Below are 18,870 nucleotides of genomic sequence, written 5' to 3' on the forward strand. Positions count from 1 at the left end.
AACATTTGTAAATTTCATAAATTACTGACCTCTAATGATGTGTCAATCCTTAACAAATGTGCTAAGTTCGTTAAAGAAGCTCTGAAATGTACATATGCATTTGATAGTAAGTATATTGTGTCATCTACTACCTAATTGCCATATATGTATGATAGCGTTGTCTCAATTGTGTACATGGGCCGATGGCCTTCAAAACAGAAATAAACTTCTACTTCTTCACTTGAACGCTATTGACATGTAATTATTCCTAGCAATAGAATGTATCATTATCCCCAAACCGTCTAGAAGCATGTGTTGTTTGTGTGTCAAGTATTTTAAAGAAAAGATAAGGCTTAATATAACGTAGCCATAAATACCTCTCAACATAATTCCACTTAATCCAGAATACATTTAACATTGCCATTATTAAGTACAATTTATAGAATAATAAATTAATGCACTTAAAACTTTTACTTTTCTATGGACTCTTCTGCAAAATAAGTAAATATACATCTGTAGCAGAAAAGTCTGGTATGAAGACAACTTTGATCTTTGAAATTTCAAAAAAACTTCGTTACTGATATAAAATAATGTACAAGAGTAAATTGTGCTCATAGCAGACAGAAGTGACAGATCAGTTAATCAGTTCAGATTGGTTCCGAATCCACTACAAGCGCTCTCGGGGCATTTCAATGAAAGGAGGGTCAAATATTATATTTACGATTTATCTCTTTTTGTAAAAGCGGAGAGAGAAAATGTAATATTCCTACATTTGGTGGAACATATTATTATGATGTCAAACATGCATGAAACTCCAACAAGGATATCAGACACACGAGGCGTAGCTCTAGCTAGGATCTCGTACACACGAGGCTGTAGCTAGGTGTTGATAAATGATGCTGCAGCTAGGTGGCATACACACGAGGCTGTAGCTGGGTGTCATTCACACGAGGCTGTAGCTAGGTATCACACACACGAGGCTGCAGCTAGGTGTTACATAAATGATGCCGTAGCTAGGTGGCATACACACGAGGCTGCAGCTGGATGTCAGACACACGTGGCTGTAGCTAGGTATCATACACACGTGGCTGTAGCTGGATGGCATACACACGAGGCTGTAGCTGGATGGCATACACACGATAATGTAGCTAGGTATCATACACACTAGGCTGTAGCTAGGTGTTACATAAATGATGATGTAGCAAGGTGTCATACACACGAGGCGGTAGCTGGATGGCATACACACGAGGCTGTAGCTAGGTGTCATACACACGTGGCTGTAGCTGGGTGTCATACACACGTGGCTGTAGCTGGATGGCATACACACGAGGTTGTAGCTGGATGGCATACACACGAGGCTGTAGCTAGGTGTTACATATATAATGCTGTAGCTAGGTGGCATACACACGAGGCTGTAGCTGGGTGTTACATTTTTTTATGCTACAGCTAGTTAGCATACACACGAGACTGTAGCTAGGTGGCATACACACGAGGCTGTAGCTAGGTGTTACATTTTTTATGCTGCAGATAGGTGGCATACACAGGAGGCTGTAGCTAGGTGGCATGCACGCGAGACTGTAGCTAGGTGGCATACACACGAGGCTGCAGCTAGGTGGCATACCGACAATGCTGTAGCTAGGTGTAACATTGTTTATGCTGCAGCTAGGTGGCATACACGGGAGACTGTAGCTGGGTGTCATACACACGAGACTGTAGCTAGGTTGCATACACACGAGGCTGTAGCTAGGTGTTATATTTTTTATGTTGTAGCTAGGTGGCATACACACGAGGCTGTAGCTAGGTGGCATACACACGAGGCTGTAGCTACATGTACGTGCCATACACACGAGGCTGTAGCTGTGTGTTACATATATGATGCTGTAGCTAGGTGGCATACACACAAGGTTGCAGCTACATGTAGGCGTTATACACACGAGGCTGTAGCTGGGTGTTACATATATGATGCTGTAGCTAGGTGGCATACAAACGAGGTTGCAGCTACATGTAGGTGTCATACACACAAGGCTGTAGCTGGGTGTTACATATATGATGCTGTAGCTAGGTGGCATACACACGAGGATAACAATAACCGATTATTGGCGATAAGATTGCACCATGCAGGACAAAAGTAATAATGTGTGAAATTTTTAATTTAAAATGAAACTTAAAATTCATAAATTTGTTTTTTGCATGAAATAGAATTCGAAAAATTGATACAAACATCAACTTCTTGAACACACTGACCTACTCCTATATGGTAAAATAAATGTACCGGTACAAATTTTGTTGCTGGAATGACACAAAATAAAATATTAACTAATCAGCATATATCGTTCTCTGTAAAGAGGTTAAAATGTGTGATGTGTCATTTTTTACATCAAATTGAAAGCCAAACATAAGTTTGCTGTTCCTTTAGCAGGATAATAATTAATTATTTGTTTGATTTCAGAATGACAACCATGTCACAACCATGTCAGAATAATGAAATAATTAAGGTTGCAATCTGGATCTGTAAATACATTCAGTTCCGAGTGACAAGATTAAATTTAACTTGTCTTCTTTCACATATATCAAAGTATTCTTTTCATAAAGTTTCAAAAATAAATATACACATATATATTTATAGTCTATTTACACTCTTTTGTGAAAGCTGGATATATGTAAATATAACATTGTTTATGAATAATCCAAAACTGATTATATATACCATATCATATATGTACATTATCAAGTTTTGTAATGAGAAAATCTGAATTTCGAAGGAAGAATTGAAATTATGTCATTGTAATATGATTTCAATTATTAAATCATTGAGATATCTCAAAGTTCAGCATGCATATTATCTAAATCTGATAATATTATCTGCCAACAATCTTAATTCGTGTTTTATGTTACCTATGAGCATACAAACCTCAAATATTACCCCCAAAATGGAATAAAATTTTATCTTGGAGAATTACTAATATTCCCACAGTCTGTTCAGTCAGTAATATAATGTCAAAGTGGGTCGGGAAAAAACATATCATCCCTAAACATTGTTATTTTTTCTACGTTTCCAAAACCGGACAATACGTTTAAGGAATCTATATTATTCTCATTTGGACAATCTGGAAACCAAATAATTAAAATCAATTCTTATATCTCGAACAGACAATAAAATGTGTGTTGGTTCAAATAAATAATTCTGATTTATATTATAGTCGGATATTTGTGGATGCCTGATATATAGCTATCTAAAATCATCTGGATTTCTCATAGTTAACAAAGAAAAACAAACCAAGATTTTCATGTTTTTATTTCTCACATTATAAGCTTGTTTATCGTCAACTTCAGTTATTTAGACTCTAAAAAACTTAACATAACCCGGGTGTCTTTGTCAGTCAAAAGCACCTAGTTAAATTCCAGGCGAAAATGATTTTCTTGCTTGTAAACAAATGGTACAATGCGGGATTTTTTAGAACAGTTTTATTAAAACATCATGAGCCTGATACATATTGGCCATGTTGTTGATTGAATGAATAAGGCTCTTCACTTCCTCGTCATATTTAAGTGAAATGTGACAGGAAACACATTAGTTGAGTGAGTGAATATGGTTTGTCACTTACTCGTCCTATTTAAGTGAAATGTGACAGGAAGCACGTTGTAACCGGTTGGGTTGATCCCAATTGCGTGGATCGATGTTCATGATATTAATCACTGGATTGTCTGGTCCAAACTCGATTATTTACAGACCGCCGTCATATAGCTGAGTGCGCATTAAACAACAAACCAAAACCAAAACCAACCATGGGTAGATGCGTATCACAGTCTCTTGAAGGTAAGGTCTGTCATCTTTGTGGTTCCTGGGTACCAGGGAATCTTATAGAGAAGTTGCAGACAAGTTTGGTATTGACGAGGGACATCAACATCGGATTGTAAGTTTGTAGGCAATCTCAGTGCTCGTCATATAGCATAGCCATCTGAAGCACAGGCTGAAAGCATCATGTCAGCTGTTGAGAACAAGACAGGATTACCTCAAGGTCAAGGCTGCTTTGATGGGATTCATTGACAGCAAGGGCCTGGAGGACAGGGGTGGGCATATCAAAAGGAAAGGTATTGCTGTAAAATAATCTTGAGAGTTTCTCAAAACTATTTCTCAAATTTATTTTAGCTCACCTGACATCTTAGCTCTTCCGACATAAATATCTTCTCCTCGGAAACCACTGCACCAAACGAAGCTGAAACTGTCAAATTTATTCCCTTCACAGATGAACCCGTGAAGATCCGGGGTAGAATATAGGTCTTCAGCAACCCATACTTGCCGTGAAAGGCGACTAACGGGATCGGGTGGAAAGGGCTCGCTGACTTGGTTGATGTATTTCATCGATCCAAATTGCGTGGATCGATGCTCATGATATCAATCACTGGATTGTCTGATCCAGACTCGATTATTTACAGACCGCCGTCGTTTAGCTGGAATATTGCTGAGTGCGGCGTTCAACGACAAACCAAACAACCCATCAAAGATGATGCCCTGAATTCTTAAAGATCTGATTTTCAGTATGGCGGTCACAGCCATTAATGGTAATAACTTTAGCAAGCTCCTCCATTGGTTGTTTGAGTTTCTGTGTATAACTTTTGCATCATATCAAGATGGCATGAATTGTTGCTCATCGTATCATTCTCCGTGTTAGAATAGGTCTTCTGCAACCCATTCTTGATGTAATATGCGAGTGAGTGAGTGAGTTAAAATTTAACGCCGCATCGGCATTGTTTCAGCCATATAACGACGAGACCAAGTCTAATATGTTAACAATTGAGTCACTTATGCAAAGCAATATTTAAAAACAATTTATGAAACATATTTGAGCATAAAAATATAATACGGTTTTAAAACACAGGCTATAGGCCACCAGTAACCAAAGCTAGGCCACCTCACTGGGGATCATGGGGACTTACAGTACCTCGGTTTCCTGCATGATACCCTAGCTGGATTTACATCATCACTTAAGCCACTGGTGGTTGTGCATAATGCTAGCCAATATTAAAAAATACTCATCAATGAGTTGGCTTAAAAACTCTGGTTGATGATAGTTACATCGATTATGATAGTATTACGTGTCGCACAGGGGGACTAGATTTTTATGCTACGTTAACCTCCTGGACAGAGCCTTCGGTAATGTAAGTTGCTAATAGCATCACACCAAATTTAAAAACAAGTATTTATTTATTCAAATACATATTTAAAATATATTATACAGACCAATTTCGTTCAAATAGCTGATAATGAGATTCCTGCTGACACGGGAAAAGAGATCTTTCAGAATTACGCTTTGATAATGTAAATCCCTTGCGATTGCAAAGTTCACACAGTCAAGCAATATATGTTTGACGGTGAACCTTTCATCACAAGGGATACACTTAGGAGGTTCGTCCTCATCTGTCTTAAGCAGATATTCGTGTGTAAACCGACTGTGGCCAATACGACATCGTCGTAAAACGACCTCGCCATGTCTTGACTGACAACCCAAGTAGGTATGACCGATTGTTGCTTGAATTCGTGAAGTTCATTGCTTCCTACTATGGTGTCCCGGCCACCCCTTTTGCATGAGATCCCGAGTATAACTTTTAATTGTTTATTGATGTAATATGCAACTATCCTTATTGAAAGAGGCAACTAATGGGAATGGGTGGTCAGAATGACTCGGTTGATGCATGCCATTGAATCCCAACTGAGTGGATCAATGTTCATGATGTCAATCACTGATCCAGACTCGATTATTTACAGACCACCGTCATATAGCTTGGAAATTGCTAAGTGAAGCATTAAACAATCAATCAAGACAACATAATAGCATTCACTGTTTTTTGTGTCAGGGGTGAATTATTTGCATGATGCGATCGCATAAACATTTCCTTGATTCAAAAAAAGACCCATGAAGATCCGGGGTAGAATAGGTCTTCAGCAACCCATGCTTGCCGTAAAAGGCGACTAACGGGATCGGGTGGTCAGGCTCGCTGACTTGGTTGATGCATGTCATCGATCTCAATTGCTTGAATCGATGCTCATGATATCAATCACTGGAATATTGCTGAGTGCGGCGTTAAACAAAAAACAACAACCAAAGAGTCACCTCTTTTGGAGATGCTTGAGAGAAAGGGTACTGTGAAAGAGGGACACCTCTTAGGGGATGCAGCATATCCCCTTAAGGCATATCTTCTGAAACCTTACAGAGATAATGGTCATCTCAGCCCTTCTCAAATGAGATTCAATTGTGTGCATACTTCTTGCAGATGTGTGATCGAAAGAGCATTTGCTTTGCTAAAGGGAAAAATCACGAAGCTCAAATACCTAGAAATGAACCTTAAAATTATTACTTGCAGACTGATTTTGTTGTCACGATGTGTGTGTTACACAACTTATCCTCATGCAACAATTTTGGGTGGTCAGGTTCCCTGACTTGGTTGGTGCATGTCATCGATCCCAATTGCGTGGATCGATGCTCATGATATCAATCACTGGATTGTCTGGTCAAGACTCGATTATTTACAGACCGGCGTCATATAGCTGGAATATTGCTGACTGCGGCGTTAAACAAACCAACCAACCAATCACTGGATTGTCTGGTACAGACCGGCGTCATATAGGTGGAATATTGCTGAGGGCAGCGTTAAACAAATACAAACAGACAATCCAACCTTGACCACGTTGACTTCGGCTTCGTATATTGCCTCCTGTATAAGTCAGTATTTCTAAAATGGCTGGGCCTTTGTTAAGGTTTGAATTTTTAAAATCTATTCTGAAACTAGAGTGTTTATTAAAGTTAAAAACTATGCATGAATGTTCCCTGCTTTGGTGTCTCTCGTGGGTTTGGTTTGGTTTGTTGTGATTAATATCATGAGCATCGATCCACGCAATTGGGATCGATGACATGTATTAACCAAGTCAGCGAGCCTGACCACCCGATCCCGTTAGTCGCCTTTAACGACAAGCATAGTCGCCTTTTACGGCAAGCATGGGTTGCTGAAGACCTATTCAACCCCGGATCTTCACGGGTCCTCGTGGGATAGTGATCACATAAGTTGTATCAGATTCAATACAGAGTAGCCACAGCAATAATAAACTACTCAAAGAAGAAAAAAAATAGCCAATTCTTTGAAATTATTGAAGTTAATATGTCATGTCTTTTGAGTAGTATACCAGGAAAACATTAACAGCATTATATTTCAAAGAATTTTTGGATACTGGTATATCTGAGGAAAATAAAGATATTCATTCATTCATGAACTCCACTGCAATGAATAATGCACAGATGTGAAACACTTGCTTATTGTAAATCATGTCGCGTATTGGAACTTAGATGAGTGTTACCCTAATCCAACATCTGGGTTCAGCACACGATCATTGGTAGTTTATAAGCGACCCGTGAAGATCCGGTGTAGAGTAGGTCTTCAGCAACCCATGCTTGCTGTAAAAGTTGACAATGCTTGTCGTAAAAGGCGACTAACGGGATCGGGTGGTCAGGCTCGCTGACTTGGTTGATGCATGTCATCGGTCTCAATACATTGCGTGGATCGATCCTTATGTTGTCAATCACTTGATTGTCTGGTCCAGACTCGATTATTTACAGACCACCGTCATATAGCTGGAATATTGCTGAGTGCGGCGTTAAACAACAAACCAAACCAAAAAAAAAAAAACATTAGGGTTCAGCACACGACCATGTTAATATGAAGTTACCTTAAACAGCATAGAAGTAGAATTAATTTTAAGAATGTGTATACTCTACAATAGCCAGTATTAATACTTATTGGCTTTGAATATTATTAGGAGCCTTTTCTACTGCGTTACAAAATTCATTTCTGGCTGTGCAGTTCTTCAAGCTTCCTCCTCTTAATTGCCATGTTTTCATCATGCATTTTTTAAATGCACCTTGTCTTGCCTCCTCTTCTTTTCTTTTTTGCTGATCCATGTGTTCCTGAAACCACATGGGTGGGGTTGAGTTTCGCTCATCTGTTTTTTTAATGGCTTTGGAGTGAGTAAGTGAGTTTGTGCTTTACGTCACATAGGCAATATTTCAGCCATATCGTGACGAGAAGTTATACATTTTTAACACATATATTGAAACTAAATTTGGTTGGTTGGTTTGTTGTTTTACGCCGCACTCAGCAATATTCCAGCTATATGACGGCGGTCTGTAAATAATCGAGTCTGGACCAGACAATCCAGTAATTGACATCATAAGCATCGATCCACGCAATTGGGGTCGATGACATGCATCAACCAAGTCAGCGAGCCTGACCACCCGATCCCGTTAGTCGCCTTTTACGACAAGCATAGTCACCTTTTACGGCAAGCATGGGTTGCTGAAGACCTATTCTACACCGGAATCTTCCCGGGTTATGTGGGGGCGGTCGGGTAGCCTAGTGGTTAAAGCGTTGGCTCGTCACGCCGAAGACCCGGGTTCGATTCCCGACATGGGTACAATGTGTGAAGCCTATTTCTGGTGTCCCCCGCCGTGATATTGCTGAAATATTGGCATCAACCAAGTCAGCGAGCCTGACCACCCGATCCCGTTAGTCGCCTTTTACGACAAGCATAGTCGCCTTTTACGGCAAGCATGGGTTGAAACTAAATAAAACATGTCTTTGGAGGAGTAAGTGGGTCTGATTTAAATACAACTGTATGTGGTATTGTTTGCTGACTTGCATTTTCTTTAAGCTCTGATCTTGGTTTTTGGGAATCCGACAATCTGGTGCTCTTAAGTGCCTGGGGAAATATGGCATGATCATTTTTCAACAAATCAAACATCTGATCAAAATATTTCCACTTACTCCTCTAATTGTTACGTTCAGCATTCGAAAACAGAACTTTATATTCAAACTCGGGCATTTCACTAGCTATGATACTCCAAACAGATGTTTTCTTCACAGGTTTGTTAAACTTGTCTTTGTTATCCCTATACTTCATTAAATCAAAGCATAACACCAAATTTGAACTAAAATACTGGTATTTTGTTTGTTGTTATTTAACTCAGCACTCAGCAATATTGCAGCTATAGGATGACGGTCTGTAAGTTATCCAGTATGGACCAGACAATCCAGTGACTGACAACATGTGCATCGATCTTTGCAATTGATTTGTTTGTTTGTTGCTTAACGCCGCACTGAAGATCTTAACATTGGGAGACGTCGGACAGGCGAGTGTGACCTTCCCAACTTTGTAATGTCACCAAATAAAAGTATAAGAGGTAATACAAATAAACTCAAATGCAGTGTACGATGTAAAATGGATGCTTGCACTTTTTTTCTTTGTTTGTTTGTTGTTTAACGCCGCACTCGGCAATATTCCAGCTATTTGACGGCGGCCTGTAAATAATAGGGTCTGGACCAGACAATCCAGTGATTGACATCATGAGCATCGATCCACGCATTAGGGATACGATGAAATGCATCAACCAAGTCAACGAGCCTGACCACCCGATCCCGTTAGTCGCCTCTTACGACAAGCATAGTCACCTTTTACGGCAAGCATGGGTTGCTGGAGACCTATTCTACCCCGATCCTCACGGGTTTCTTTGCAATTAAGATACGATGACATGCAATTGCGTGGATCGATGCTCATGATGTCAATCACTGGATTGTCTGGTCCAGACTCGATTATTTACAGACCGCGGTCATATAGCTGGAACATTGCTGAGTGCGGCATTAAACAACAAACAAAAAAACATGCATCAACTGAGTCAACACTAATGGAGACTGTAAGACTCTTTGACTCACTAACTGCAGGTCTACATAATCTTTTTTCGGGGCATGTGTGGCCCAGTCGTCTACGGTTCTGCAATTCGCTGTGCAGAGTATTGGTCACGAATCCCGGTTCGCCCCGATTATGTTTCTAGTTTTGTCAGCACCATACCCATGCTCGTGGGTTTTAACCAAAGTGGTAAATGTCTGCGACCTGCGACCTGCATCCCTTCAGGCTTTCCTCACCTAATAACCTGACATGCTGGGATATAACTGGAATACTGTTAAAACCAGCTTTAAACCCAACTCACTCATTCAATCCGTTTTCAGAATTTCAACCAATAATGTTTTTAGTTAAACTACTTACCTGAAGTAAAAAAATCAAATAATAGTTTGACAACCACGTCAATATAAATTGATTTGTTTATTTATTGAAAGGACCCGCGAAGATCCGGGGTAGAATAGGTCATCAGCCATCCATGCTTGTCGCAAAAGGCGACTAACGGGATCGGGGGGTCAGACTCGCTGACTTGGTTGATGCGTGTCATGATCCCAATTGCGTGGATCGATGCTCATGATATCAATCACTGCATGGATTGTCTGGTCCAGACTCGATCATTTACAGACCGCCGTCATATAGCTTGAATATTGCGGCGTAAAACAACAAACCATTAATATTTGAATAATAATTACACCGACCATGATGTAAATAGAGGTGAAGGAGGTGCAAGTGTGCAAGGGTTTTTTTCCATGTTACTATTTTAAGAATACAAAGGGTACTTATCAAGGGCAAGCAGCATACTATATTTGACCGGAATTCAGTCTTTCGGCGTTTTGTGGGCGTCATGATATATTACGTTCGTGTTTCGATCATACGGGTATAGTCTATGCATCGCCTACTGACCACTGACAAATTTCGCCATTTCTTCCGTGTTATTTCTGAAATCAGTACTATTGAAAGTTTACTGTACATGTACTAATCTACAGACTGATTTTTTTGTGAAACAATTTTAATCATTTCAGTCATTTCAGTCAATAGGAAAGGTTGAGTAGATTTCTGTTATACAGCCAGGAGAGGGAATCAAACCATGGAAGTATTTTCAGATCGACGAACTGTAGGCTGCTAGTTATCGCCCTAGTTTAAAGCGCTCATTGATGTTATTAAAATATATTTTCATGAAGAGACAGAAACATGCTTGTTAATTACAAATAGCCATAACTCTGTCTGAACTTACCTAAATCTGGATCATCTGGTGGTTGGTGTTATCTCAAGTGTATTTTTAATATTTGCACAAAAGAATCAATTCATCATTTGATATAAAATATGTCCGACTCCCTTCAAATGAAAACGTGCAAAAGTTAAACGAGTCTCTCGTCGCGCGCTATAACGGGGTGTTTGTTGTTCTTGGTGGTGATGATAAGCTAGTCGGCTAGTCGATAGTCAAAAGTTCTACATTACAATATATTGTCAGTGAGTTGGTCATCATTTGTTGATTTTTAAGGTGAGATGGGTGTAGCCAATGTGCACCAATGAAAAATACAATGAAATTGATAGCAACCATATTCGCTCTGTTTTCCATCTCCATATGTTTCCATGTAGATACTACCATATGATACTTGGTACTCTAGAAGTTTTTGACAATGAGAGAATAAAATGGTGATCGAAAACTGAACGAGTCTGGTTACCTTCTCGCAACGAAATCGTACTGTAGCTGTAAACAACGGAGCGATGAAGATGCGAGTCGTAATTAGTTACAATGCCTGTTTAATATATCTATTCCCGTTTGGATTCCGGTTTTGAATAGGACCCCAATAATCCATGATTGTACTAGCACCTGCCTAAGGGGCGACAAAATGAAGGTTGATAGTGTGTCATTGTACCCCGATCCGACCGAGGTTGTGGGACGTGGCTTACAATACCAATCACTGGTTTGTATGACTTATAATCCATTCTTTTCAGTATGATATGGAAACAAATTTACTTTAGATCTAGGTGTTTTCTATTTGGGTACTCGCTTAATAATTTAGTTACTTTTATCTGTAGCCTGAGATATTTCCGAGACGACGTTACACATGTGGACATTTAATGTACAGTTTTTCCTAATTTTTAGACAATTATACAATATATGTTATCTTTTTGGACAAACTATAGACATTAGTGAATATAGTTCCAGTTTTGACTGTGTTTTAATGTGGAACATTGCTGTTTTCGCTGAAGCAAAGGCGACAATTGGACACAAGCATTCCTGGAGGTACAATCAGGAATGTTGGATCATTGAGGAATACACCAAATAAACCATGGGCTGTGAAATATGTTGACGTAAGTACAGTTGTTAAATTGCATTGCCAACCATGTTGGTGTTTTTTTGGCTTGAAATGAATGCTTATAATGTATTGGTATGTATGTATTGTAGTCTGTGCTCGTGTCATATACACTTAGCTTTAGCCAAGATATTATACAGGCTTTATCTAGGTTTGTTTGTTTGTATGTTTGTTCCTTAACGCCGCACTCAGCAATATTCCAGCTATATGACGGCGGTCTGTAAAGTAATCGAGTCTGGACCAGACAATCCAGTGATTGACATGAGCATCGATCCACGCAATTGGGGTTGATGACATGTATCAACCAAGTTAGCGAGCCTGACCACCCGATCCCGTTAGTCGCCTTTTACGACAAGCGTAGTCGCCATTTACGTATGTATGTATGTATCTAGATGTTACATACACGAAACTTAAGCTCGGTGTTTCATACACGAGGGGGCGGTCGGGTAGCCTAGTGGTTAAAGCATTCGCTCGCCACGCCGAAAACCCGGGTTCTATTCCCGACATGGGTACAATATGTGAAGCCCATTTCTGGTGTCCCGAGCCGTGATATTGCTTGAATATTGCTAAAAGCGGCGTAAAACCATACTCACTCATGCACTCATACACGAGGCTTATGTAAACGGATGTTGTAAGTCAGATAGTAAAAAAACAGCTGCACAAAACTACGATTTTGACTGCGCCAGCATCTTCCCGCTACCAACATTATTATGCACACGAATTCAGTGTTTGCGGTATTTATTTATTGGCGCTGCACACATCCCAAAGTCGCCGGTCTGATGAATAGAATGAGTTCTCTGTATACCATACCCTTGTGGTCGTCCGTCTCACCTACCAAGATATGTATTCAGATACCATGACATGGCGCATACCAGTCGAAAGGTCTCAAATCATTACTTTCCCATTGAACCGGTTTCCTTTGTAACCACACGATGAGTCAAAGGCTACCATCGGTCATTTAAATTCGTACAGTGTGAGTGTAACGTCGCGCGCTAAAAATCGATTACTATATGAATTAAGGAAATGCAATGCATAGGTCCCAAAATATATTTATGCATATCCCTTTGGCATAATATTTCACAATCTGTCACGGTTAGTCACACAGTGTGAGAGCAAAGCCTTTGGGGTACTCTGTTTACTGAGAATTTCTGTCATTGTTATATATTAATGAAACTTTGCCAGATGCACCCTCTAGAAACACATATACCATTTGTTATCATTTTGTTTTGTTTCACTGTACGGAATTAGGAGCAAAGAAATAAATGAAATATTTCCATCAAATATCGTACATCCCACATTTCGTTCATTATAGAAGATACTTGTAACACACAGTAGATCATTATTCTTCAATATTATGTGTTCAGGCACAAGAAATGCATGATTTCATGTTTGCCGTTCGTGTTTTCCTAATTTCCCTGAATATGCTGTCGCGTTTCTCTGATCATGACCTTCGAAGCAACCCAGAAGGAAATGGGAAGAGCCAATGGTGTGAATGACCAATCATATTTCGTAAGAAAAGCGAATCACGTGATAGCTAAAAATATAATTGTGGATTACCACATTTCAACCAATGAAAGTAGTTTGCACTAAAACAATGCAAACTATCAACGATATATCAAAGCGACCGGAACTTAGGAGCGGAGGTCGGCATCAAACCATATCCGAGGCGGACATTAACTCTTTCAATCTCTCTGTGCCCCTCACACGGAGATTCCCAGTGTGACAGGTTTAGTCACGTACTTCTCCATGCGACAGGTGGACGCATGGTTGTATGTGTAACTTCGGAGACCGATATTTATTCATACATCGGATGTTACATCAGTTTTACTTGTTATTTCAAGATTGTGACAGTTGGATGACATGAATACTTTCTGACACATTGAAGTGGTACAGGTTAAAGGCGAATCTTCAAGGGTCGTGGCTATGCATTTCTTAAAGGCCTAGTATATGTATGGATGAACCTGCTACTCTGTTGTGGACATACATACAGTCGTGCCTCGTTTATACGGACACTTGCGTCATTTCACAATTCGTCCGTATAAACGAATTTCCGTATAATTGAAACCAGCTTCTTACTGGAAGAGTTACTTCCCTTCAATTATGCAACTCATGACAAAATTCCTTATACATATTGTTTTTATTAATTTCGGCGAAATCGTGTGTGAAGCGATCGGAAGATCGCACAACTCACCGTTATTAACAGCAACCACGGTCAGAATACCGCTATTGACGCCTTGAAACGAACTTTAGTTGACAGAGAATGGATACATATATCATAAATGACATACTTTGACTCGTTAAAAGTCATATTTGTTTTTGTTTGACGATTCTATGTCAACATGAAATTCTCGCGATCACGCGATCACGTGCGCGTGAGCCTTGACGGTGACTTGTCAGACTGGTTCCATGTAAAAAATAATACCCGAGAATAGCGATCAGCTGCTTCGCTTAGGGTTATTAATATTTTAAATATGTTTAGTAAAGGCTGCATATAATTAAGAAAATATTGGAATATATTATTCCTGATAAAAAAAAATAGTTTCAGATACAATTGTTGTCGATCCTTGCATTAAAAATCCTGTAAAGTTATATCATTGGGTGTGTCTTTACCGAATCACCGGTCGATTCCAAGAAAACGTGTGTACAGCTGATTGCTGTTTCCGGCTTAGTTTACGAGAAAATACACAAGGTAATCTTAATCCCTAGATATAAAACAATGCCTCGTAATGTTCTCGTAATACGTAATCAGGTACAACTTTGACCTCAGACCTCCACAGACGCCATATTTATTGAAGGGGATTACATGTACAATAAACAAGCTCGTCTCAAAGGTAACTCAGTGTCACTTGGTTAATTGACTTCTCACGAATCAAAGATATTACCACCAGCGGAAGTGTACTGTCCGGATAAGTGAGACAATTTTGAGTGCATTTCAGTGTTTTGTGTATGAAAATGACCGTCCGGTTCCGGAAACTGAATTTCCGGATATACGGGTAAATTTATATAGTAATTATTTCGTTTTGAATGAAAATCGTCCGGGAACCGAGGTTTCCGGATATCTGAAGTCCGTATAAGCGGGGCACGACTGTATATGTTTATTAAAGAAGCCGTGTGTCTCGTGGCAATGGTGAATACATGGACTGTTGTCATCAAAAGAGAGTATTATGTACAGTGTGAATACAAATGATTCTACTCCTAAGATGTCGGACGCTCGCGTACATATAGTCACTTGCTTGAACATTGACTGTGAAATACAGTATGCTCGTATGTGCGAGGATCTGGAGACCCGGGGGATCGTGTGTGTCATGGAAGGGAGGGGGGATTATGGCATCGGGTCTACTTTTGTGAAGAGGTTCAAGGAAATGGTGGACAGCACCCTTGTGACAATAATACACCTGTGCCCTGACATGATCAGCCGCCTATCGAGTTTAACTGACGTTCTCCGAGATCACCAAACTCAGAAATATTTATTCATACACGTCAAATCTACGCCGAAAGAAGTGCCGGACGTTTACAAAGAAGTTACAAAGATGCTCTTAGTGAATGATTCATACTATAAAAAGATCATTGACAAGGTTGTGGAGATTGCCCAACAGCCTCCTAGCTGTGGGCCGTTTGCTACTGAACTGACCCACACGTCTGCTTCAGATTTGTCGTCTGCTACAAGGGAGGAGGATGGTTATGATTCTGACTCTGGTACTTATTCTGACGTCTTTGTCAGTCATGTAGAAAATCAGCAGTGTAGAGACACCGGGGTTTACTTTCTGTCCAGCAAGATACAGTACAAGCCTCACCATCTCCTGAAATGTGAGTACATGTGAATATCACGTAAATATGATTTTGTTTTAATTGACATTCTATGAACTAGATTACGGGATTAGTGAGAATGGTGTACTTCAAAATAAAGCTCACGTCTTGGAAGCATCCGAGGTACAGATAGACGAAATAGTACGATGAATATTATGTTGATTATACATGTCGTATTATTCCTGTTACTCTCCAAAGGGGTGATGATGAAGGGTTTCCTCGTCCATATTTGTTTCAATTAGAAGCAGCCTGGCAAACCATTTCTATAAGGCATGTGTGTGGATGTTTGGACATGTTCACGTGTTGTTGTTTTTTACAATTTACAGTTCACCTTTTCGCGAACATCTGATATCATAACTATTAGATAATGCTTCATAAATAAAGCAACAAAACCCTTTCTGCATAAGGCAAAGTCGATTGTGCGATGTTTATGAATCACTATAATATAGAGATGACACCAGGTGTTCGCGAACAGGCGAGCGTATCCTGCCCCTCCAGTGGAACCCGTCACAAACACATGCAAAGGCAAGTTCACCTGAAAAAAAAACACGGGAACATATAGTACAAGTCAACATGGGAATAGCATGGGACATCATTTTTTTCACTGATGCGTCAAATTTGAAAATGTGCTTCACAAACCACGTCTTCCATTAAATATTTTGAAAGCTTAACTGAGGCCTTAAATGTCAAGTGAGTGAGTGAGTGAGTTAATATTTAGAGTCACATCGGCATATCGTGACTTGAACAAGTTATAGCATATATAAAAAACTGTCGTCGAAGGACAGTACAACAACTAGCAATATATCACAGATTATAACTTTAAAACTAGTTTTAGAACAATAAAATGATTGGATTAGGACAGTCGACACATCATAAAAACAGGCTATTGATCACCAACAACCAAAGCTAGGCCACCACACCAGGGACCATTGGGACTTACAGTACCTTTGCTACCTGCATGGACCCCAGCAGGATTTACACCATCCCTTCAGTTAAGTCATTTATTCCGTATAAATGGCCATGAGGCCAACAGTACAACATGTGTAAAATATGGGACAATATAATGATACGGCGCCACTAACATGATTCTATTTTCTTTCACATTACATTCATATTATTTCTTATTTTAAAGACTTTAACAACGAAAATACAGAGCTTAAGTAACTTATCATAATCAACCATATTTGACAAGTTGATAAATTTGTACATATTTGGTTGATAATAATAATAAGTTGGAAGATATTTAACACGTAAATGGTTATAAGCCGGACATACCAACACGACATGGAGTTCATCTTCAACTTGTGCGTTACAATAATGACAAGATGTATCTGGTGTTTGATACCAGAATTGTTTGGTAAGAATTTACACTGAAACCATGAATATTACAACGTAGCTTTGTCAGGCATCTCCGTAAACCTGCATTATTGATAAAAAAAAGTATTTCTCGGGATTGTAGTCATGTTTAATCATTGAGTAGAATTTGAAGTATCTTGATATGGATATTTCATGGCTCCACTCTTGGAAATATACATCTTAACATCGTTGCTGAAATAATTCGAAGAAGTAGTTTCTGTTATCAATTGACTGGGCTACCCACACATAACCAAAACCATATTTGCAAAGCAGTTTCCGTACTTTCGAGACCCAGTTTTCTTCACCAGATTAATCTAATGTTTTTAACATTTCATAACACTTCTTGGTGTATCCTAGTGTTGTTGACGGAGAAGCCTGATCCAAAATGCAAGTAATCTGCAAGAATCTTTGTTTGGGGAACTGGAGCCAATTTGTAAAACATTTTTACAAAAGTTTGTGTGGATTTTTTCAATATATTTTCGGAGCTCCCAACCCCATAGTTCTGCGCCATATACCAAAATTGGCTTAATTTTACCGTCAAATAGTTTGAAGGCAGCATTACCCGGTAGGTTTTTAAATCTATACATAAAGCGTTTGATTGGGAATACTGCTTTTTGAGCCTGTTGGGATATTGTCTCACACGCTTTCGTAAACATGTTCCTGCAAGAGAAGACAATACCTAGATATTTATATTATGACGTTACTTCTACTTTTTCCCATTTATAGACTATTTCTCATATTTAGATAAGGTCCCACCTTTTTTGAAAACTACAATTTTCGTTTTCTTAGAATGTATTTTTAATCCCAATTTCTCACAGTAGGTGCTTAAAATATCTATTTTCTTTTGAAGATTTAAAACAGTATCTGCAAATATTGCTATATCATCTGCGAAAAGCAGTATAGACAATGCTTTAAGAGATTCATCAATAAATATGCCACTGGTATCGGATGTTAATATATCATTTACAAGTTCATCAATGTACATTATAAAAAGTACCGGTGACAATATGCACCCCTGTCGCACTCCACATGCTGTATTAAATACATCAGTCATTGTTTGCTTATTGTACCATTGTATTCTGATATATCCCATTTAGCAAATTATACACTTTTTCCATGGATACCTCTTTGTAATAACAAATACATCAATTTATTCCTGTCAACAGAGTCAAATACTTTATGGAAGTCAAGAAATATGCAGTAAAATTTACACCTCTTCTTTCTTATATACTTATGAATTACTGAATGTAAGATAAAGGCGTGATCACTGGTGGTAAAACCTTCCCTAAAGCCCACCTGCGCTTCAGAAATAAGATCTTGTGTATCTATCCAGAACTTAATTCTATCATTTATGATAGTTAAAAACACTTTACTGATAACGTCAAGTATTGTTATTCCTCTATAGTTTCCTGGGTCAGTTTTAGCTCCTGCCTTATAAAGAGGTACTATTGACCCTACATTCCAAGATGATGGAAATGATCCGGTTTCAAGGATTTTATTAAATAACTTATTCAATAACGGTAGAATAATAGTGCATACTTCTTTAAAGGCTTCGGCAGGAATACCATCTTCCCCTGGTGCCTTGTCATTTTTTAGGCTCTTGATCGCCCATAACATTTCCTGCTGTGTAATAATGGATGCCAATTCATTATCACTTTCACTACAATATTTACACTCCTCAAT

The 18,870-nt window shown here is 39.0% G+C and overlaps 1 pseudogene; it reads left to right on the top strand.

Annotated features, from left to right (window-relative positions):
* Window positions 1-15,224: 15,224 nt before the first annotated feature.
* Window positions 15,225-18,870, top strand: part of LOC139453142 (uncharacterized) — a 31,170-nt pseudogene continuing 27,524 nt past the window's right edge.

Source organism: Haliotis cracherodii, unplaced genomic scaffold (genome assembly GCF_022045235.1).
Source record: "Haliotis cracherodii isolate W230 unplaced genomic scaffold, xgHalCrac1.p SCAF_9, whole genome shotgun sequence".
Lineage (NCBI taxonomy): Eukaryota > Metazoa > Mollusca > Gastropoda > Lepetellida > Haliotidae > Haliotis > Haliotis cracherodii.